Source organism: Triticum urartu, chromosome 2, assembly GCF_003073215.2.
Source record: "Triticum urartu cultivar G1812 chromosome 2, Tu2.1, whole genome shotgun sequence".
In the NCBI taxonomy this organism is placed as follows: domain Eukaryota; kingdom Viridiplantae; phylum Streptophyta; class Magnoliopsida; order Poales; family Poaceae; genus Triticum; species Triticum urartu.
Window position 1 is genome coordinate 263,799,670 of NC_053023.1, and position 24,677 is coordinate 263,824,346.

The following is a 24,677-nucleotide window of genomic DNA, read 5'->3' on the forward strand; positions in this document are numbered from 1 at the left end:
ACTGCCACAAACCCTAGGCAAATCGGTCTCACCGAGATGGGATTGTAATCTCTCTGTGTATGTCCATTACCAAAATCGGTCTCACCGAGTTTGAGCAATCGGTACCACAACTGTTACCCTTCGTGGGTTGAAGTCTCCATCAACGTGGATGTACGATAGCACCACCTATTAGAACCACGCCAAAAATCTCCGTGTGTCCAATTGCGTTTGCACACTCCAATCCCATCCCTTTACATTCTTGCAACTTGCATGATTTACTTTCCGCTGCTCATATACTCTTGTCATGCTTGCTTGATATGTATTGTGAATGTTTGAACTTGTGCTAAAACTCCACTTCAACTTAAAGAATTTAAAAACTGCAACTTTTCTTGCTAAGAGTCTATTCACCCCCCTCTAGACACCTCTTCTCGATCCTTTCAATTGGTATCAGAGCCTTGGTCTCCATTGCTTTGGTTTAAACACCTTTGGAGGAAGATGGATGAGTCTACGTTGGGGACTCTTAGATGTAGAGTGCCTACTCTTGATGGAGAGTATTTTCATGAATGGAAAAATGAGATGCTTGAGATTTTCAATGAATATCATTTGACCAAGTACATTACTACTCCTTGTGCTCGCATTGTTGATCCCTTGCATCCCACACCCTATGAGGATCTTGACATGATTCACAATCTTAGAACTATGATCTTGATGATGCGATGAGACACTTTTGTATTATGGCTAATCTTTGTGGCTACATGGCTGGAGGAAAGGAATGGGTCCTTGATAGTGGATGTACTAATCATATGACCACAGACAAAGATATGTTTCGTGAGCTTGCTGAAAACAACGGCCCTCAAAAGTATGTCACTTTCAGTGATAACTCAAAGGGTAAGGTGATTGGCCTTGGTAAGGTGGCCATCTCACATGATAGCTCCATACAAAATGTTATGCTTGTTGAATCTTGGCTACAATTTACTTTTCGTATCTAGACTTGCTGACTTTGGTTTCAATGTCTTATTTACTGAAGTAGATTACCAAGTGTTTCGTAGAAATAATCATAAAATGGTCTTTACCGGTACACATAGAGGTGATCTTTACATTGTTGATTTCACTAAAAAGGCTCAAGCTAGAACTTGCCAAATTGCTAAATCCTTGAAAGGTTGGTTGTGGCATAGAAGGTTAGGTCATGTGGGCATGCGAAATCTTGATAAGCTTATTAAAGGTGATCATATCCTTGGAGTAAAAGATGTTATATTTGACAAGGATAGACTTTGTAGTGCTTGTCAAGCAGGAAAACAAGTTGGAGGAAGCCACCCCGTGAAGAACATTATGACCACGAGAAGACCGCTCGAGCTACTTCATATGGATCTCTTTGGTCCCAATGCCTACAAGAGTCTCAGTGGTAACTCATTTGGTCTAGTTATAGTTGATGTTTTTTCAAGATTTACGTGGGTTTTCTTTCTTGATGATAAGTCACAGGTCCAAAAGATCTTCAAGAACTTCGCTAGGAAGGCCCAAAATCAATTTGAAGTGAAGATCAAGAAGGTTCGCAGCGACAACGGAACGGAGTTCAAGAACGCAAATGTGGATACCTTTCTTGACGAAGAAGGGATTTCACATGAGTTCTCGGCTACGTACACGCCTCAACAAAATGGACTTGTTGAGAGGAAGAACCGGACTCTTATTGAGATGGTGAGGACGATGCTTCATGAGTACAAGACTCCAAAGCACTTTTGGGCGGAAGCCGTTGAGATAGCTTGTATGCAACAAATTACTTGTATCTTTACAAGCTACTCGGCAAGATGGCATATGAGATCCTCACCGGTAACAAAACCCAAGTTGGATACTTTCAAGTATTTGGCTCAAAGTGTTACATTCTTGACAAGCATCGTCATTCTAAATTTGCTCCTAAATCTCATGAAGGTTTCCTACTTGGTTATGGCTCAAACTCTCATACTTACTGTGTCTACAAAAATTTCACCTGAAAGAGTGAAGAGACGGTAGATGTGAAGTTTGATGAATCTAACGGCTCGCAAGTAGAGAAATTGCCAATTGATGTAGGAGATAAAGACCCTTCGGAAGAAATCCAAGACTTGTCTATTGGAAAGATTCTTCCAACGGAGGTGAAGGAGAGTACCTCGTCCATCCAAGTGGAGGCTTCCACCTCACGACAAGGTGAACCAAGAGTTGACATGGAAGCATCCACAAGTGGGACACACCAAGATGAAGAAAACGAGGAAGTACACCAAGATGAACCTCATCAACCTCCTTCTCCACCACGGCAAGGAAATGACAACGTCAACAATGAAGAAGGACGAGATGATGAAGAAGATGTTCCACCCCAAACAAAACAAAAGCTCTCACGAGTTCGAGCAAGAGTCGCTAGAGACCATCCCGTCGAGCAAATCTACAATGGTATCCAAACCGGGAGAATCACTCGCTCTAAATCTCATTTGGCTAATTTTTGTGAACATTACTCAGTCATCTCTAGTATTGAACCTATGAAGGTTGAAGAAGCAATGGAAGATCCGGATTGGATAAACGCCATGCATGATGAGCTACACAACTTTGAGAGAAATCAAGTGTGGACATTGGTCGAGAAGCCCGACAACAGCCACAACATCATTGGTACCAAATGGGTGTTTCGCAACAAGCAAGATGAAGATGGTCAAGTCGTCCGCAACGAAGCTCGTCTCGTCGCCCAAGGCTACACTCAAGTCGAAGGTATGGACTACGGTGAGACATATGCCCCCGTTGCTAGACTTGAGTCCATCCGCATCTTGCTTGCCTATGCTAATCACCATGATATCACTTTATACCAAATGGACATTAAAAGTGCTTTTCTAAATGGTGAAATTGAGGAGGAATTTTATGTTAAACAACCTCCTGGCTTTGTCAACCCTAAGAAACCCAATCATGTTTACAAACTTCATAAAGCTCTTTATGGTCTTAAACAAGCTCCTAGAGCGTGGTATAAATGCTTCACCAAGCTCCTTATTGATAAAGTCTTTGAGGTTGGAAAGATAGATTCTACTCTTTTTACTAAAAGGGTGAATGGTGAATTATTTGTATGCCAAATTTATGTTGATGATATCATATTTGGTTCGACTAACCCTCATTTTAGTGAAAAGTTTGGGAATCTAATGTCGGAGAAGTTTGAGATGTCTATGATGAGTGAACTCAAGTTCTTTCTTGGTTTGCAAATCAAGCAAACTAAGGAAGGCACCTTTGTTTCTCAAACAAAGTACACCAAAGGACTTATTCAAGAAGTTCAACATGCAAGAAAGCAAAGGTATGAAAACTCCCATGCCTACTAGTGGACATCTTGATTTGATTAAGGATGGTAAACCGGTTGATCAAAAGGTTTATCGCTCTATGATTGGTTCATTGTTATATCTATGTGCCTCTCGTCCTGATATTATGCTAAGTGTGTGCATGTGTGCACGATATCAAGCGCCCCCCAAAGAATGTCATCTTAAGGCTGTGAAAAGGATAGTGAGATACTTAATACATACACCAAATTTTGGCATTTGGTATCCTAAGAGGTCCTCTTTTGATCTTGTTGGCTATTCCGATTCGGTCTATGCCGGAGACAAGGTTGATAGAAAGTCCACTTCGGATACTTGTCAATTTCTTGGTAGATCTTTTGTACCTTGGTCCTCCAAGAAACAGAACTCGGTATCCTTATCCGCCGCCGAAGCGGAATACATTTCCGCCGATTCATGTTGTGCTCAATTACTTTGGATGACCCAAACTCTTAAAGATTATGGGATCAATGTGAAACATGTTCCATTACATTGTGACAATGAAAGTTATATTTAATATTGCTCACAACCCCGTGCAACATTCCCAAACTAAGCATATTGAAGTTCGTCATCATTTCATTCGAGATCATGTTGCTAAAGGGGACATTGATCTTAAGCATGTTCGTATCGATAAGCAATTGGCGGATATATTCACCAAACTGCTTGATGAGAAAGTCTTTCGCCGTTTGAGAGGCGAATTGAACATCATTGATGCTTCAAAGTTGGAGTAGGAACTCCATTTGGATACATGCAAGGCATGAATCTATGACTAATCGTTGATATTTCTCTTATGATGATATTCATATGTCATGTATATTTTCACCCTTGCATGTTACCTAACCCTTGTAGGTACTTGGATGAATCTAAATCCATGAGATTGCAACTCACTCACATCTTGAGAAATCTCTACATTACCAAGTCTCTACACAATGGTGGTTGAAGACAAGGAAGCATGAAACCCTTCAACATACCCTTTGACAAATTTCATTTGGTATGAAATTTCATGATTGTCATTTTGGATACACAAGTGCTATTCCTTGCAAGACTAACCCATGTAGGTAGATGAACTCACTTAAAAGTGGTGCTCCCGACTACATCAACCTCGATCAACTCACACAAGTTTAACTACATGATCAAGATCAACACCACCACCCAAGGTATGTCGTTCCATCTTAGAGAAGCTTTACCCCAAGTCATAGGTCAAAGCAACTCAACAAGATGTGAATACATCAATTTCTTAAACGCAAAAATGGTAACACCATTTTGAGCTGAAACGATGAGTATGACTTATGATCAAGTGTTCTCACTTGACTCCTTAGTCAATATACTCTAACATAGGTGACCTTGTCACCGCCCAATTCTAGATGATGTTCTCTAGTGTTTCCTTGAGTTTTTGCATTTGTCCTTTGCATATTTATTCCCTTTCCTTTATTAAAAAACTTCATATAGATTTTCTTTTCTCTTTTTTGTTCTGTATTCCATGCATCCAATTCATTGCAAATCTTTCAGTTAATTCATTGCAAATGTTTGTGAGATCTTATTGGCCTAGTGAGCTGAGGTGACAACTGTTCTCTCTGTGTTGAACTCGGTCATACCGATATGTTGTTTTTGGTCAAACCGAACCAACTCAGTGCCACCGAAAACTACAACTCGGTATCACCGGTTTCACTGCAGAGAAGACAATTTGCCATCTATTCATGTAGTTTTATTCCAGCTCCACTCGATGATTCTTGTCCTCTACCAGCATCACAACCTATATGCTGCTTTGATCTATGACTCAAGGACCAAACCTATTTTGACTCACACTCCAGAAGATCCCTTCTTGGAAATTGATGTCAAAGGGGGAGAGAGATCACATCAAATCTTATTCTTTTCAATGGGAGAGAAAGAAAAAGGGAGAGAGAGAGAGAAAAAGGGAGAGAGGGGTAATTACTTCAAAGGCCCTAGATGCTTGGTGTTCAAGAGGAGAGAAGTCACATGTCTTTAAGAGGGGAAAGACATGTCTATGTTTATCTTTATGATCTGTTTCGCTCTGATTTTGTTTCCCTATGTTCTCCCATTATCCGGTATAAGATTTAGGGGGAGAAAGACTCCTAGGGAAGGAAATCTTTGAATTCATTGCATATCTTTACCTTTTGGGGACATGTCTACATCAAATAGAGTACTCGGTACTCACTCTCTACATGTCATCCCAGTCTTGGTACTCTTGTGGTTTCCTTTGGTTGCTCTAGCTTGTAGATGTACCTGTGTTATCGAACCTTGTTTACTCAGGTTCATCTCCTTCTAAGCCAACTCAAGACCACAAGGTAAGTATATGCATCACACTCATGTGCATGAGGATTTCTTGCTGATGTACATATTGTTTGCAAGAAAGACGCATGAGCATGTAGGTACATTTCCTATATACTTACATCATTTGCTCTGATGCATATAGCCAAGATACATGTAACACATTGCTTACTCTGTCATGCTTATGCATTCACATGCTCTTATATTCCATATTTACATGATTTCATACATATAGGGGGAGCCTATGCATGTTACATGTCTTTCCAAAGCTTTACTTGCTATTCTCTATATCTTTATCTAAAGCTTTGATGTATGTTGTCATCAATTACCAAAAAGGGGGAGATTGAAAGCACAAGTGCTCCCTGAGTGATTTTGGTAATTAATCTCAACATATCTCTTGTTGGACTAATGCTTTCATCTAGTATGCTTCAGATAAGTTCAACAATGGAGTGGCATGGACTAGAGGATGTGGAACCCTTCGAGATGATAGGACAAAGGATTGGCTCAAGCTCAAGCTCAGGACTCTACATTTTCATTTTAGTGATCCAAGATCACATTGAGTCCATAGGAAAGCCAATACTATTAAGAGGGGATGAGGTGTTTCTTAATGACTTGCTTGCTCAAAGTGCTTAGTGATATGCTCCATAGCCCTCAACCACTTTCTCACATCCACATATGTCCCAAACCCAAAGTCAAACTTGGCCCTACCGAAATTTTCTATCCGGCGCCACCGAGTTTTCTTGACATAGCCACTGTCAGAAACCCTAATCAATTCGGTCTCACTGATGGGATCTCGGTCTCACCGAGATGGGCTTGCAAACTCTTTGTTGCCTATTGAATTAATTTCGGTTCCACCGAAATATGAAATCGGTCCCACCGAGTTTTCTTGGCCAACTCTCTGTTTAGCTTATTACCAAAATCGGTCCCGCCGAGTTTGTGTAATCGGTCCAACCGAGATGAGGCTTTACCCTAACCCTAGCACATCGGTCCCACCGATTTGATCATGTCGGTCCCACCGAAATGCCTAAAGGTCACATTATGAACCAAATCGATCTGACCGAGTTTTATGATTCGGTCCCACCGAGTTTGGTGATTTGTGTGTAATGGTTAGATTTTTGCTGAGGCTATATATACCCCTCCACCCACTCTTCATTCGTGGAGAGAGCCATCAGAATATGCCTACACTTCCAACATACATTTTCTGAGAGAGAACCACCTACACTTGTGTTGAGGTTAATATATTCCATTTCAACCACATAAATCTTGATATCTAGCCTTTCCCAAGTTGCTTTCCACTCAAATCATCTTTCTACCAAATCCAATCCCATGAGAGAGAGCTGAGTGTTGGGGAGACTATCATTTGAAGCACAAGAGCAAGGAGTTCATCATCAACACACCATCTATTACCTTTTGGAGAGTGGTGTCTCCTAGATTGGTTACGTGTCACTTGGGAGCCTCCGTCAAGATTGCGGAGTTGAACAAAGGAGTTTTTACGGGCAAGGAGATCGCCTACTTCGTGAAGATCTACCCTAATGAGGCAAGTCCTTCATGGGCGATGGCCATGGTGGGATAGACAAGGTTGCTTCTTCGTGGACCCATCATGGGTGGAGCCCTCGGTGGACTCGTGCAACCGTTACCCTTCGTGGGTTGAAGTCTCCATCAACGTGGATGTACGATAGCACCACCTATCGGAACCACGCCAAAAATCTCCGTGTCTCCAATTGCGTTTGCACACTCCAATCCTTCCCTTTACATTCTTGCAGATTGCATGTCATATACTCTTGTCATGCTTGCTTGATATGTATTGTGAATGTTTGAACTTGTGCTAAAACTCCACTTCAACTTAAAGAATTTAAAAACTGCAACTTTTCTTGCTAAGAGTCTATTCACCCCCCTCTAGACACCTCTTCTCGATCCTTTCAATTGGTATCAGAGCCTTGGTCTCCATTGCTTTGGTTTAAACACCTTTGGAGGAAGATGGATGAGTCTACGTTGGGGAGTCTTAGATGTAGAGTGCCTACTCTTGATGGAGAGTATTTTCATGAATGGAAAAATGAGATGCTTGAGATTTTCAATGAATATCATTTGACCAAGTACATTACTACTCCTTGTGCTCGCATTGTTGATCCCTTGCATCCCACACCCTATGAGGATCTTGACATGATTCACAATCTTAGAACTATCAATCTTATTGTGAAAGGATTGCCTAAAAATTTGATTGCTAGCTTACCTACTCTTGATTGTGCCTACACCATATGGAGATTCCTTGAGGAACGATTTCCAAACTATTCCTTGAAAAACTTAGATGAGATTCTTCATAAGTCTATTGCCTTGAGTAAAATGAGTTCCAATGATCCCAAATTTGGTGATTGTTTATTTGAGCTTACAAATCTTATGAGTGCCAAAGGTGATGTTGGAATCATTAGCAATATCATTTCCGAAGTCATTAGAATTCATAGAGATGAACATTGTTACAGTCATACTTCTAATGAATCACTCTCTCTAGGAATTGATCCACCACATGACGATGTTGAACATGGATGCTATGATGAGGATGATGATAGTGACTATGATCTTGATGATGCGATGAGACACTTTGGTATAATGGCTAATCTTTGTGGCTACATGGCTGGAGGAAAGGAATGGGTCCTTGATAGTGGATGTACTAATCATATGACCAAAGACAAAGATATGTTTCGTGAGCTTGCTGAAAACAACGGCCCTCAAAAGTATGTCACTTTCAGTGATAACTCAAAGGGTAAGGTGGTTGGCCTTGGTAAGGTGGCCATCTCACATGATAGCTCCATACAAAATGTTATGCTCGTTGAATCTCTTGGCTACAATTTACTTTTCGTATCTAGACTTGCTGACTTTGGTTTCAATGTCCTATTTACTGAAGTAGATTACCAAGTGTTTCGTAGAAATAATCATAAAATGGTCTTTACCGGTACACATAGAGGTGATCTTTACATTGTTGATTTCACTAAAAAGGCTCAACCTAGAACTTGCCAAATTGCTAAATCCTTGAAAGGTTGGTTGTGGCATAGAAGGTTAGGTCATGTGGGCATGCGAAATCTTGATAAGCTTATTAAAGGTGATCATATCCTTGGAGTAAAAGATGTTATATTTGACAAGGATAGACTTTGTAGTGCTTGTCAAGCAGGAAAACAAGTTGGAGGAAGCCACCCCGTGAAGAACATTATGACCACGAGAAGACCGCTCGAGCTACTTCATATGGATCTCTTTGGTCCCAATGCCTACAAGAGTCTCAGTGGTAACTCATTTGGTCTAGTTATATTTGATGATTTTTCAAGATTTACGTGGGTTTTCTTTCTTGATGATAGGTCACAGGTCCAAAAGATCTTCAAGAACTTTGCTAGGAAGGCCCAAAATCAATTTGAAGTGAAGATCAAGAAGGTTCGCAGCGACAACGGAACGGAGTTCAAGAACGCAAATGTGGATACCTTTCTTGACGAAGAAGGGATTTTTGATGAGTTCTCGGCTACGTACAGGCCTCAACAAAATGGAGTTGTTGAGAGGAAGAACCGGACTCTTATTGAGATGGCGAGGACGATGCTTCATGAGTACAAGACTCCAAAGCACTTTTGGGCGGAAGCCGTTGAGACAGCTTGTATGCAACAAATCACTTGTATCTTTACAAGCTACTCGGCAAGATGGCATATGAGATCCTCACCGGTAACAAAACCCAAGTTGGATACTTTCAAGTATTTGGCTCAAAGTGTTACATTCTTGACAAGCATTGTCGTTCTAAATTTGCTCCTAAATCTCACGAAGGTTTCCTACTTGGTTATGGCTCAAACTCTCATACTTACTGTGTCTACAAAAATTTCACCCGAAAGGTTGAATAGACGGTAGATGTGAAGTTTGATGAATCTAATGGCTCACAAGTAGAGAAATTGCCAATTGATGTAGGAGATAAAGACCCTTCGGAAGAAATCCAAGACTTGTCTATTGGAAAGATTCGTCCAACGGAGGTGAAGGAGAGTACCTCGTCCATCCAAGTAGAGGCTTCCACCTCACGACAAGGTGAACCAAGAGTTGACATGGAAGCATCCACAAGTGGGACACACCAAGATGAAGAAAACGAGGAAGTACACCAAGATGAACCTCATCAACCTGCTTCTCCACCACGACAAGGAAATGACAACGTCAACAATGAAGAAGGACGAGATGATGAAGAAGATGTTCCACCCCAAACAAAACAAAAGCTCTCACGAGTTCAAGCAAGAGTCGCTAGAGACCATCCCGTCGAGCAAATCTACAATGGTATCCAAATCGGGAGAATCACTCGCTCTAAATCTCGTTTGGCTAATTTTTGTGAACATTACTCAGTCATCTCTAGTATTGAACCTATGAAGGTTGAAGAAGCATTGGAAGATCTGGATTGGATAAACGCCATGCATGATGAGCTACACAACTTTTAGAGAAATCAAGTGTGGACATTGGTCGAGAAGCCCGACAACAACCACAACATCATTGGTACCAAATGGGTGTTTCGCAACAAGCAAGACGAAGATGTTCAAGTCGTCCGCAACAAAGCTCGTCTCGTCGCCCAAGGCTACACTAAAGTCGAAGGTATGGACTACGGTGAGACATATGCCCCCGTTGCTAGACTTGAGTCCATCCGCATCTTGCTTGCCTATGCTAATCACCATGATATCACTTTATACCAAATGGACATTAAAAGTGCTTTTCTAAATGGTGAAATTGAGGAGGAAGTTTATGTTAAACAACCTCCTGGCTTTGTCAACCCTAAGAAACCCAATCATGTTTACAAACTTCACAAAGCTCTTTATGGTCTTAAACAAGCTCCTAGAGCGTGGTATAAATGCTTGACCAAGTTCCTTATTGAGAAAGTCTTTGAGGTTGGAATGATAGATTCTACTCTTTTTACTAAAAGGGTGAATGGTGAATTATTTGTATGCCAAATTTATGTTGATGATATCATATTTGGTTCGACTAACCCTCATTTTAGTGAAAAGTTTGGGAATCTAATGTCGGAGAAGTTTGAGATGTCTATGATGAGTGAACTCAAGTTCTTTCTTGGTTTGCAAATCAAGCAAACTAAGGAAGGCACCTTTGTTTCTCAAACAAAGTACACCAAAGGACTTATTCAAGAAGTTCAACATGCAAGAAAGCAAAGGTATGAAAACTCCCATGCCTACTAGTGGACATCTTGATTTGACTAAGGATGGTAAACCGGTTGATCAAAAGGTTTATCGCTCTATGATTGGTTCATTGTTATATCTATGTGCCTCTCGTCCTGATATTATGCTAAGTGTGTGCATGTGTGCACAATATCAAGCGCCCCCCAAAGAATGTCATCTTAAGGCTGTGAAAAGGATAGTGAGATACTAAATACATACACCAAATTTTGGCATTTGGTATCCTAGGAGGTCCTCTTTTGATCTTGTTGGATATTCCGATTCGGACTATGCTGGAGACAAGGTTGATAGAAAGTCCACTTCGGGTACTTGTCAATTTCTTGGTAGATCTCTTGTACCTTGGTCCTCCAAGAAACATAACTCGGTATCCTTATCCGCCGCCGAAGCGGAATACATTGCCGCCGGTTCATGTTGTGCTCAATTACTTTGGATGACCCAAACTCTTAAAGATTATGGGATCAATGTGAAACATGTTCCGTTCCTTTGTGACAATGAAAGTTATATTTAATATTGCTCACAACCCCGTGCAACATTACCAAACTAAGCATATTGAAGTTCGTCATCATTTCATTCGAGATCATGTTGCTAAAGGGGACATTGATCTTAAGCATGTTCGTATGGATAAGCAATTGGCGGATATATTCACCAAACTGCTTGATGAAAAAGTCTTTTGCCGTTTGAGAGGCGAATTGAACATCATTGATGCTTCAAAGTTGGAGTAGGAAATCCATTTGGATACATGCAAGGCATGAATCCATGACTAATCGTTGATATTTCTCTTATGATGATATTCATATGTCTTGTATATTTGCACCCTTGCATGTTACCTAACCCTTGTAGGTACTAGGATAAATCTAAATCCATGAGATTGCAACTCACTCACATCTTGAGAAATCTCTACATTACCAAGTCTCTACACAATGGTGGTTGAAGACAAGGAAGCATGAAACCCTTTAACATATCCTTTGACAAATTTCATTTGGTATCAAATTTCATGATTGTCATTTTGGATACACAAGTGCTCTTCCTTGCAAGACTAACCCATGTAGATAGATGAACTCACTTAAAAGTGGTGCTCCCGACTACATCAACCTCGATCAACTCACACAAGTTTAACTACATGATCAAGATCAACACCACCACCCAAGGTATGTCGTTCCATCTTAGAGAAGCTTTACCCCAAGTCATAGGTCAAAGCAACTCAACAAGATGTGAATACATCAAATTCTTAATTGCAAAAATGGTAACCCCATTTTGAGCTGAAACGATGAGTATGACTTATGATAAAGTGTTCTCACTTGACTCCTTAGTCAATATACTCTAACATAGGTGACCTTGTCACCGCCCAATTCTAGATGATGTTCTCTAGTGTTTCCTTGAGTTTTTGCATTTGTCCTTTGCATATTTATTCCCTTTCCTTTATTAAAAAAACTTCATCTAGATTTTCTTTTCTCTTTTTTGTTCTGTATTCCATGCATCCAATTCATTGCAAATCTTTCAGTTAATTCCTTGCAAATGTTTGTGAGATCTTATTGGCCTAGTGAGCTGAGGTGACAACTGTTCTCTCTGTGTTGAACTCGGTCATACCGATATGTTGTTTTTGGTCAAACCGAACCAACTCAGTGCCACCGAAAACTACAACTCGGTATCACCGGTTTCACTGCAGAGAAGACAATTTTCCATCTATTCATGTAGTTTTATTCCAGCTCCACTCGATGATTCTTGTCCTCTACCAGCATCACAACCTATATGCTGCTTTGATCTATGACTCAAGGACCAAACCTATTTTGACTCACACTCCAGAAGATCCCTTCTTGGAAATTGATGTCAAAGGGGGAGAGAGATCACATCAAATCTTATTCTTTTCAATGGGAGAGAAAGAAAAAGGGGGGGAGAGAGAGAAAAAGGGAGAGAGGGGTAATTACTTCAAAGGCCCTAGATGCTTGGTGTTCAAGAGGAGAGAAGTCACATGTCTTTAAGAGGGGAAAGACATGTCTATGTTTATGTTTATGATCTGTTTCGCTCTGATTTTGTTTCCCTATGTTCTCCCATTATCCGGTATAAGATTTAGGGGGAGAAAGACTGCTAGGTAAGGAAATCTTTGAATTCATTGCATATCTTTACCTTTTGGGGACATGTCTACATCAAATAGAGTACTCGGTACTCACTCTCTACATGTCATCCCTGTCTTGGTACTCTTGTGGTTTCCTTTGGTTGCTCTAGCTTGTAGATGTACCTGTGTTATCTAACCTTGTTTACTCAGGTTCATCTCCTTCTAAGCCAACTCAAGACCACAAGGTAAGTATATGCATCACACTCATGTGCATGAGGATTTCTTGCTGATGTACATATTGTTTGCAAGAAAGACGCATGAGCATGTAGGTACATTTCCTATATACTTACATCATTTGCTCTGATGCATATAGCCAAGATACATGTAACATGTTGCTTACTCTGTCATGCTTATGCATTCACATGCTCTTATATTCCATATTTACATGATTTCATACATATAGGGGGAGCCTATGCATGTTACATGTCTTTCCAAAGCTTTACTTGTTATTCTCTATATCTTTATCTAAAGCTTTGATGTATGTTGTCATCAATTACCAAAAAGGGGGAGATTGAAAGCACAAGTGCTCCCTGGGTGATTTTGGTAATTATTGTCAACATATCTCTTGTTGGACTAATGCTTTCATCTAGTATGCTTCAGATAAGTTCAATAATGGAGTGGCATGGACTAGAGGATGTGGAACCCTTTCGAGATGATAAGGACAAAGGATTGGCTCAAGCTCACAGCTCAGGACTCTACATTTTCATTTTAGTGATCCAAGATCACATTGAGTCCATAGGAAAGCCAATACTATTAAGAGGGGATGAGGTGTTTCTTAATGACTTGCTTGCTCAAAGTGCTTAGTGATATGCTCCATAGCCCTCAACCACTTTCTCACATCCACATATGTCCCAAACTCAAAGTCAAACTTGGCCCTACCGAAATTTTCTATCCGGCGCCACCGAGTTTTCTTGACATAGCCACTGTCAGAAACCCTAATCGATTCGGTCTCACCGAGATGGGCTTGCAAACTCTTTGTTGCCTATTGCATTAATTTCGGTTCCACCGAAATATGAAATCGGTCCCACCGAGTTTTCTTGGCCAACTCTCTGTTTAGCTTATTACCAAATCGGTCCCGCCGAGTTTGTGTAATCGGTCCAACCGAGATGAGGCTTTACCCTAACCCTAGCACATCGGTCCCACCGATTTGATCATGTTGGTCCCACCGAAATGCCTAACGGTCACATTATGAACCAAATCGGTCTGACCGAGTTTTATGATTCGGTCCCATCGAGTTTGGTGATTTGTGTGTAATGGTTAGATTTTTGTGAGGCTATATATACCCCTCCACCCACTCTTCATTCGTGGAGAGAGCCATCAGAATATGCCTACACTTCCAACATACATTTTTTTGAGAGAGAACCACCTACACTTGTGTTGAGGTCAAGATATTCCATTCCAACCACATAAATATTGATCTCTAGCCTTTCCCAAGTTGCTTTCCACTCAAATCATCTTTCTACCAAATCCAATCACATGAGAGAGAGAGAGCTGAGTGTTGGGGAGACTATCGTTTGAAGCACAAGAGCAAGGAGTTCATCATCAACACACCATCTATTACCTTTTGGAGAGTGGTGTCTCCTAGATTGGTTACGTGTCACTTGGGAGCCTCCGTCAAGATTGCGGAGTTGAACAAAGGAGTTTTTACGGGCAAGGAGATCGCCTACTTCGTGAAGATCTACCCTAATGAGGCAAGTCCTTCATGGGCGATGGCCATGGTGGGATAGACAAGGTTGCTTCTTCGTGGACCCTTCGTGGGTGGAGCCCTCCATGGACTCGCGCAACCGTTACCCTTCGTGGGTTGAAGTCTCCATCAACGTGGATGTACGATAGCACCACCTATCGGAACCACGCCAAAAATCTCCGTGTCTCCAATTGCGTTTGCACACTCCAATCCCATCCCTTTACATTCTTGCAACTTGCATGATTTACTTTCCGCTGCTCATATACTCTTGTCATGCTTGCTTGATATGTATTGTGAATGTTTGAACTTGTGCTAAAACTCCACTTCAACTTAAAGAATTTAAAAACTACAACTTTTCTTGCTAAGAGTCTATTCACCCCCCTCTAGACACCTCTTCACGACCCTTTCACTTCCGCCTATATATACTCTTATACCCTAGATCGTTCGCAGGGAGCCACGAAACCACTTTTCCACCGCCGCAACCTGCTGTACCCGTGAGATCCCATCTTGGGGCCTTTTCCCGCGATCTGCCGGAGGGGGAATCGATCACGGAGGGCTTCTACATCAACACCATAGCCTCTTCGATGAAGCGTGAGTAGTTTACCATAGACCTTCGTGCCCATAGTTATTAGCTAGATGGCTTCTTCACTCTCTTTGATTCTCAATTCAAAGTTCTCCTCGATGTTCTTGGAGATCTATTCGATGTAATATTCTTTTGCGGTTTGTTTGCCGAGATCCGATGAATTGTGGGTTTATGAACAAGATTATCTATGAATATTATTTGGTTCTTCTCTGAATTCTTATATGCATGATTTGGTATCTTTGCAAGTCTCTTCGAATTATCGGTTTAGTTTGGCCTACTAGATTGATCTTTCTTGCAATCGGAGAAGTGCTTAGCTTTGGGTTCAATCTTGCGGTGTCGTTTCCCAATGATAGTAGGGGAAGCAAGGCACGTATTGTATTGTTGCCATCGAGGATAAAAAGATGGGGTTTATATCATATTGTTTGTGTTTATCCCTCTACATCATGTCATCTTGCTTAAAGCGTTACTCTGTTTTTATGAACTTAATACTCTAGATGCATGCTGGATAGCGGTCGATGTGTGCAGTAATAGTAGTAGATGCAGAATCATTTTGATCTATTTGACACGGATGTGATGCCTATATTCATGATCATTGCCTAGATATTCTCATAACTATGCGCTTTTCTATCAATTGCTCGACAGTAATTTGTTCACCCACCATAATACGTGCTATCTTGAGAGAAGCCACTAGTGAAACCTATGGCCCCCGGGTCTCTTTCTTATTATATTGCACCTCTTTTATTTACATTGCATCTCATTTACTATTTTGCAATCTTTACTTTCCGATCTATACAACAAAAATACCAAAATATTTATTTTACTATTTTTATCAGATCTCACTTTTGCGAGTGACCATGAAGGGATTGACAACCCATTTATCGCGTTGGTTGCAAGGTTCTTATTTTTTTGTGCAGGTACTACGTGATTTGCATGTAGTCTCCTACTGGATGGATACCTTGGTTCTCAATAACTGAGGGAGATACTTACGCTACTTTGCTGCATCACCCTTTCCTCTTCAAGGGAAAACCAACGCATGCTCAAGAGGTAGCAGGCGCGCCCCACAAGCTTGTGGGCCCCCGTGGCACTTCCAACCCTAATTTTTCTTCTATAAATACCCAAATATTCCCCGTATACCAGAGGGCACACCAAAAATACTTTCCCGCTGCAGCAAGTTCCAGAACGACAAGATCCCATCTGGAGGCCTTTTTCGGTACTCTGTCGGAGGGGGATTCGACCGCGGAAGGCTTCTACATCAACCTTGTTGCCCTTCCGATGACGTGTGAGTAGTTTAACACAGATCTACGGGTCCATAGCTAGTATCTAGATGGCTTATTATCTCTCTTTGATCTTCAATACAATGTTCTCCTTGATGTTCTTGGAGATTTATTCGATATAATGTTCTTTTGATGTGCGTTTGTTGAGATCCGATGAATTGTTGGTTTATGATCAGATTATCTACGAATATTATTTGAGTCTTCTCTGAACTCTTTTATGCATGATTAAGATAGCTTTGTATTTCTCTCCTATCTATTGATTTGGTTTGGCCAACTAGATTGATTTTTCTTGCAATTGGAGAGGTGCTTTGTATTGGGTTCAATCTTGCGATGCTTATTCCCAGTGACAAAAAGTGACATGACACGTATTGTATTGTTGCCATTAAGAATAAAAAGATGGGGTTTGTTCATATTGATTAGATCTATCCCTCTACATCATGTCATCTTGCTTAAGGCGTTACTCCGTTCTTGTTAACTTAATACACTAGATGCATGCTGGATAGCGGTCGATGTGTGGAGTAATAGTAGTAGATGTAGGCAGGAGCAGGTCTACTTGTCACGGAAATGATGCCTATCTTCATGATCATTGCCTTAGATATCCTTATAATTATTTGCTTTTCTGTCAATTGCTCAACAGTAGTTTGTTTACCCCCCGTATGCGTTCTTTCAAGAGACAAGCCTCTAGTGAAAACTATGGCCCCTGGGTCTATTTTTTATCATATTATTTTCAGATCTATAACACCAAAAATAACTTGCTGCAATTTATTTACCTTTACTTTATTTTGCAATTTTACTTATCTTTTATACTTATCTCTATCAGATCTCATCCTTGCAAGTAACCGTGAAGGGATTGACAACCACTTTATCGCGTTGGGTGCAAGTATTTGTTTGTTTGTGTAGGTGAAACCATTGGTGACTCGTGTGTTTATCCTACTAGATTAATACCTTGGTTCTCAAACTGAGGGAAATACTTATCTCTACTTTGTTGCATCACCCTTTCCTCTTCAAGGGAAAAACCAACGCAAGCTCAAGAAGTAGCAGCGGTGTGTTTTTTGGGACCCGCTGAATTGTGGGTTTATGATTAGATTATTCATTGGAAGTAATTGAGTTATTTATCAACTTTATTATGTATGGTTGTTATAGCTATGAAATGCTTTCCGATATATGAGTTTTCTTTGGCCAAGTAGATGAGTAGATTGTCAGTGGAAGTGGTGCATAGTAGTAGGTTCAATCTGGCGGTATCCTCACCTCGTGATAGAAGGGGTAGCGAGGCACATATTTGTATTATTACTACTAAGGGTAAAACGATGGGGTTCGATCATATTGGTTGGTCTTATTTTGTCTACATTATGTCATCATGCTTCAAACATTATTCTGTTTGTGAACTTAATATGTAGAGAGGCAAGCATAGAAGTGAAGGGGAATGTCGCATGCAATTTCAAAACAATTCCTACAATCAAGATCTATCTAGGAGATGCATAGCAACGAGAGGGGGAGAGTGTGTCCACGTACCCTCGTGGACCGAAAGCGGAAGCGTTAGATTAACGCGGTTGATGTAGTTGAACGTCTTCACAATCCAACCGATCTAGTACTGAACGTACGGGACCTCCGAGTTCAGCACACGTTCAGCTCGAGGACGTCCCTCGAACTCTTGATCCAGCAGAGGGTCGAGGGAGAGTTCCGACAGCACAACGGCATGGTGATGGTGATGCTGATGTGATCCGCGCAGGGCTTCGCCTAAGCACTAAGACGCTATGACTAGAGGAGTAAACTGTGGAGGGGGGTACCGCACACGGCTAAGAGCACAACTGTTGTGCCATGAGGTGCCCCCTGCCCCCGTATATAAAGGAGGGGAGGAGGAGTCCGGCCACCAAGGGGCGTGCCATGGGGGGAGTCCTACTAGGACTCCACTCCTAGTAGGATTCGCCCCCCCCCTTTTCCTTTCTCATCGGAGGGGAAAAGGAAGGAGAGGGAGAGGGAGAGGGAGAGGGAAAGGGAAAGGGGCCCCGACCCCTCCCCTAGTTCAATTCGGACTCCCATGGGGGGGGGCGCGGCCACCCCTTGCGGGCTCCTCTCTCTCTCTCTCCACTAAGTCCCATGTAGGCCCAATAATTCCCCGGGGGGTTCCGGTAACCCCTCGGTACTCCTAAATATACCCGAACCTTTCGAACACCATTCCGGTATCCGAATATCATCGTCCAATATATCAATCTTTACCTCTCGACCATTTCAAGACTCCTCGTCATGTCCGTGGTCTCGCCAGGAACTCTGAACAAACTTTGGTCACCAAAACACATAACTCATAATACAAATCGTCATCGAACGTTAAGCGTGCGGACCCTACGGGTTCGAGAACTATGTAGACATGACCGAGACACATCTCCGGTCAATAACCAATAGCGGAACCTCTATGCTCATATTGGTTCCTACATATTCTATGAATATCTTTTATCGGTCAAATCGCAATAACAACATATGTTATTCCCTTTGTCATCGGTATGTTACTTGCCCGAGATTCGATCGTTGGTATCCTCATACCTAGTTCAATCTCATTACCGGCAAGTCTCTTTACTCATTCCGTAATGCGTCATCCCGCAACTAACTCATTAATTAGTCACATTGCTTGCAAGGCTTATAGTGATGTGCATAACCGAGAGGGCCCAGAGATACCTCTCCAATACTCGGAGTGACAAATCATAATCTTGATCTATGACAACCCAACAAACACCTTTGTAGAAACCTGTAGAGCATCTTTATAATCACCCAGTTACGTTGTGACGTTTGATAGCACACAAGGTGTTCCTCCGGTATTCGGGAGTTGCATAATCTCATAGTCAGAGGAATATGTATAAGTCATGAAGAAAGAAATAGCAATAAAACTTAACGATCATTATGCTAAGCCAACTGATGGGTCTTGTCCATCACATCATTCTCTAATGATGTGATATCGTTCATCAAATGAAAACACATGTCTATGGTCAGGAAACATAACCATCTTTGATTAACGAGCTAGTCAAGTAAAGGCATACTAGGAACACTCTGTTTTGTCTATGTATTCACACATGTACTAAGTTTCGCTTAATACAATTCTAGCATGAATAATAAACATTTATCATGATATAAGGAAATATAAATAACAACTTTATTATTGCCTCTAGGCATATTTCCTTCAGTCCCACAATTGCACTAGAGTCAATAATATAGATTACATAGTAATGATTCTAACACCCATGGAGTCTTGGTGTTGATCATGTTTTGCTCGTGGAAGAGGCTTAGTCAACGGGTCTGCAACATTCAGATCTGTATGTATCTTGCAAATCTCTATGTCCCCCTCCTTGACTTGATCGCGAATGGAGTTGAAGCATCTCTTGATGTGTTTGGTTCTCTTGTGAAATCTGGATTCCTTCGCTAAGGCAATTGCTCCAGTATTGTCACAAAAGATTTTCATTGGACCCGATGCACTAGGTATTACACCTAGATCGGATATGAACTCCTTTATCCAGACTCCTTCATTTGTTGCTTCAAAAGTAGCTATGTACTCCGCTTCACACGTAGATCCCGCCACGATGTTCGGCTTGGAACTGCACCAACTTACAGCTCCACCATTCAGTATAAATACATATCCGGTTTGCGACTTTGAGTCATCCGGATCAGTGCCAAAGCTTGCATCGACGTAACCATTTACGACAAGCTCTTTGTCACCTCCATAAACAAGAAACATATCCTTAGTCCTTTTCAGGTATTCCTCGATGTTCTTGACCGCTGTCCAGTGATCCACTCCTGGATTACTTTGGTACCTCCCAGCTAAACTTATAGCAAGGCACACATCAGGTCTGGGACACAGCATTGCATACATGATAGAACCTATGGCTGAAGCATAGGGAATGACTTTCATTTTCTCTCTATCTTCTGCAGTGGTCGGGCATTGAGTCTGACTCGATCAACTTCACACCTTTTAACACAGGCAAGAACCCTTTATTTGACTGATCCATTTTGAACTTCAAAACTTTATCAAGGTATGTTCTTTCTGAAAGTCCAATTAAGCGTCTTGATCTATCTCTATAAATCTTGATGCCCAATATATAAATAGCTTCACCGAGGTCTTTCATTGAAAAATTCTTATTCAAGTATCCTTTTATGCTATCAAGAAATTCTGTATTATTTCCAATCAACAATATGTCATCCACATATAATATTAGAAATGCTACAGAACTCCCACACACTTTCTTGTAAATACAGGCTTCTCCAAAAGTTTGTATAAAACCATATGCTTTCATCACACTATCAAAGCATATATTCCAACTCCGAAACCCTTGCACCAGTCCATAAATGGACCGCTGGAGCTTGCACACTTTGTTAGCACCTTTAGGATCGACAAAACCTTCTGGTTGCATCATATACCACTCTTCTTTAAGAAATCCATTAAGGAATGCAGTTTTGAGATCCATTTGCCAAATTTCATAGTCATAAAATGAGGTAATTGCTAACATGATTCGGAAAGACTTAAGCATCGCTATGGGTGAGAAAGTCTCATCGTAGTCAACTCCTTGAACTTGTAGAAAACCTTTCGCAACAAGTTGAGCTTTGTAGACAGTAACATTACCGTCAGCGTCAGTCTTCTTCTTGAAGATCCATTTATTCTCTATGGCTTGCCGATCATCGGGAAGTCAAACAAAGTCCACACTTTGTTCTCATACATGGATCCCATCTCAGATTTCATAGCCTCAAGCCATTTCGCAGAATCTGGGATCATCATTGCTTCCTCATAGTTCGTAGGTTCGTCATGGTCTAGAAACATGACTTCCAGAACAGGATTACTATACCACTCTAGTGCGGACCGTACTATAGTTAACCTACGAGGTCCGGTAGTAACTTGATCTGAAGTTTCATGATCGTCATCATTAACTTCCTCACTAATTGGTGTAGGCATCACTGGAACTGAGTTATGTGATGAACTACTTTCCAATTCGGGAGAAGGTACAATTACCTCATCAGGTTCTACTTTCCCCCCACTCACTTCTTTCGAGAGAAACTCCTTCTCTAGAAAGGATCCATTCTTAGCAACGAATATCTTGCCTTCGGATCTGTGATAGAAGGTGTACCCAATAGTTTATTTTGGGTGTCCTATGAAGACACATTTCTCCGATTTGGGTTCGATCTTATCAGGTTAAAGCTTTTTCACATAAGCATTGCAGCCCCAAACTTTAAGAAACGACAGCTTAGGTTTCTTGCCAAACCACAGTTCACATGGAGTCATCTCAACGGATTTATATGGTGCCCTATTTAACGTGAATGCAGCCGTCTCTAAAGCATAACCATAAAATGATAGTGGTAGATCGGTAAGAGACATCATAGATCGCACCATATCTAATAAAGTACGGTTATGACATTCAGACACACCATTACTCTGTGGTGTTCTAGGTGGTGTGAGTTGTGAAACTATTCCACATTGTTTCAAATGAAAGGACAAACTCATAACTCAAATATTCACCTCCATGATCAGATCATAGAAACTTTATTTTCTTGTTATGATGTTTTTCCACTTCACTCCGAAATTCTTTAAACTTTTCAAATGTTTTAGACTTATGTTTCATTAAGTAGATATACCCATATCTTCTTAAATCATCTGTGAAGGTCAGAAAATAATGATACCCACCACGAGCCTCAATATTCATCGGACCCCATACATCAGTATGTATTATTTCCAATAAGTCAGTTGCTCGCTCCATTGTTCTGAAGAACAGAGTCTTAGTCATCTTGCCCATGAGGCATGGTTCGCAAGCATGAAGTGATTCATAATCAAGTGATCCCAAAAGCCCATCAGCATGGAGTTTCTTCATGCACTTTACACCAATATGACCTAAACGGCAGTGCCACAAATAAGTTGCACTATCATTATTAACTTTGCATCTTTTGGCTTCAATATTATGAATATGCGTATCACTACGATCGAGATTCAACAAAAATAGACCACTCATCAAGGGTGCATGACCATAAAAGATATTACTCATATAAATAGAACAACCATTATTCTCTGATATAATGAATAAATGTCTCGCATAAAACAAGATCCAGATATAATGTTCATGCTCAACGCTGGCACCAAATAACAATTATTCAGGTCTAAAACTAATCCCGAAGGTAGATGTATAGGTAGTGTGCTGACGGCGATCACATCGACCTTGGAACCATTTCCGATGTGCATCGTCACCTCGTCCTTAGCCAATCTTCGTTTAATCCGTAGCCCCTGTTTCGAGTTGCAAATATGAGCAACAGAACCAGTATCAAATACCCAGGCGCTACTACGAGCATTAGTAAGGTACACATCAATAACATGTATATCGAATATACCTTTCACTTTGCCATCCTTCTTATCCGCAAAATACTTGGGGCAGTTCCGCTTCTAGTGACCAGTCCCTTGTTAGTAGAAGCACTCAGTTTCAGGCTTAGGTCTAGACTTGGACTTCTTACCTTGGGGAGCAACTTGCTTATTCTTCTTGAAGTTCCCCTTCTTCCCTTTGCCCTTTGGTCTTGAGAAGAATACCGTACTGTCCCAGGAGTTGGAAGAGTGCAAAGCCCAACTGGAAGCCGCACTAGCCGCAGCAGGGTAGCCCAAAGAGACCCCCTCTGGTAAGATACACTTCGAAAGATTAGTATTTTGCGGCGTGGGTGCAAATCTGACAAATCATATTGTAGATGGCGCCGGACTCGATCTGGAGAGACAACAACTCTTACGCCGGCTAAAGGCCGGTGAGAGTACGCTGACAAACGTGAGGCTAGAGAAGAATGAACCTCAGGATGCCAACACCAAGCTGGACGTTGAACTTAGAGATGTTCGTGGCCAGCTGTCGGACTCCACTAAGGAGAATCAGCGGCTTCGATGCGGCATATTTAGTAAGTGCTTAAGCGAATCTTTTGAAAAAAGAGTTCGGCGAGGAAGTCGACTAACAGAGTAATGTCTGTAGGTATGCTAATAAGTCGTCCTGCAGAGGAGATGCCCGGTTCTACGGGTGACCTTCTTCCCTTGCTATTGCAACTGCACGAGTGAGTTCGGCAGGCAATGCGAGGCGTTGCCCAAGCCTTATGGCCGTCCCACTCCATGCCCGAGGGCCTTGGAGAGCTTGCGGAGAAGCTTAAGGGAGCTCGGCGACGCTTCCGATTGTGGAAGATATCGGCCTACCGGCAAGGTGCTAGGGAGGCCTGGGCCATGGTGAAGACCCGGTTTATGAGGTCTGACCCAAACCACATGGCCGAAGTCGGACCTGTGGGGCCTGATGGGAAGGAGATCCCTGTAAGCTTAGTATACGGCCAAGTAGAATTGGCCGCAAAGTATTCCCAACAGGACTGTAAATTAGACAGCCTGTTAGATGGTATAGAAGAGGAATACAATCAGTCGGAGTGACTATGTAATTGTTAATTGACATGTGTAATGCCTTCTAGCCGGATTGTAGATCGTTTGTCATTGCCTACCTTTTCGCTTCTACCTCGGGACCTGACGGTCCGAAGTGTGTCCGAATACCCTACCGGTTATGTACGAACCGGGGTATGCATGGAGACCAAGCATAGGGGTCATTAGTGCTTTATCAGACAAGTGCCCAACTAGTTATGTTATATTACATGGTTAGTAAGAAACATCTTCCAGAGAGAATAGTTCCGTTAGGGGTTCCTTCCTCTGGGATGCATGCCCTAAAGTGCATGTCCGGACTGCAAATGCAGGAAAATCATCTGGGGGCATGTATATAAATAAGTAAAAAAGGTCGTCTTTTAGTTCACCGACCGAATATTCCCTTAAGAATGCTAGCTTTCAGCTTCACCCAGTCTGAGGTACACATCCGGCTGATCCGGCAGTAACAATCGCAGAGGTGCTCCCTTTACCGCCTAGCCGAACAATCAGGAACGTAGGGGTAAGCACAGGAGCCAGGCAACCCAGCTTGGCCAAAACTTAAGTCATATCGATGCATATAATGGTGAAGAAAAGGTACATGCGGAAGTTTGACGCATGTGTTGGGCGTGAAGCCCATATAAATAAGCTTCTGTTAATGAAGCCCCCAGGTTTAATGAGCGCGGGTAGCGCGTCACTTAATGAGCCTTTAAGAGCTATAATAGAAAAGAGGGGAAGGAGAGAAATGTAAGACGGAAAATGTAAAAAATGGACAGAGGAAAGAGACAAACACAGAGTCCGGCGCTAGGCATAGAATCTTCGGAGACGGGCAGCGTTCCATGGGTTCGGCTCGAGTCGGTTATCCGACGCATCTCGCAGGCGG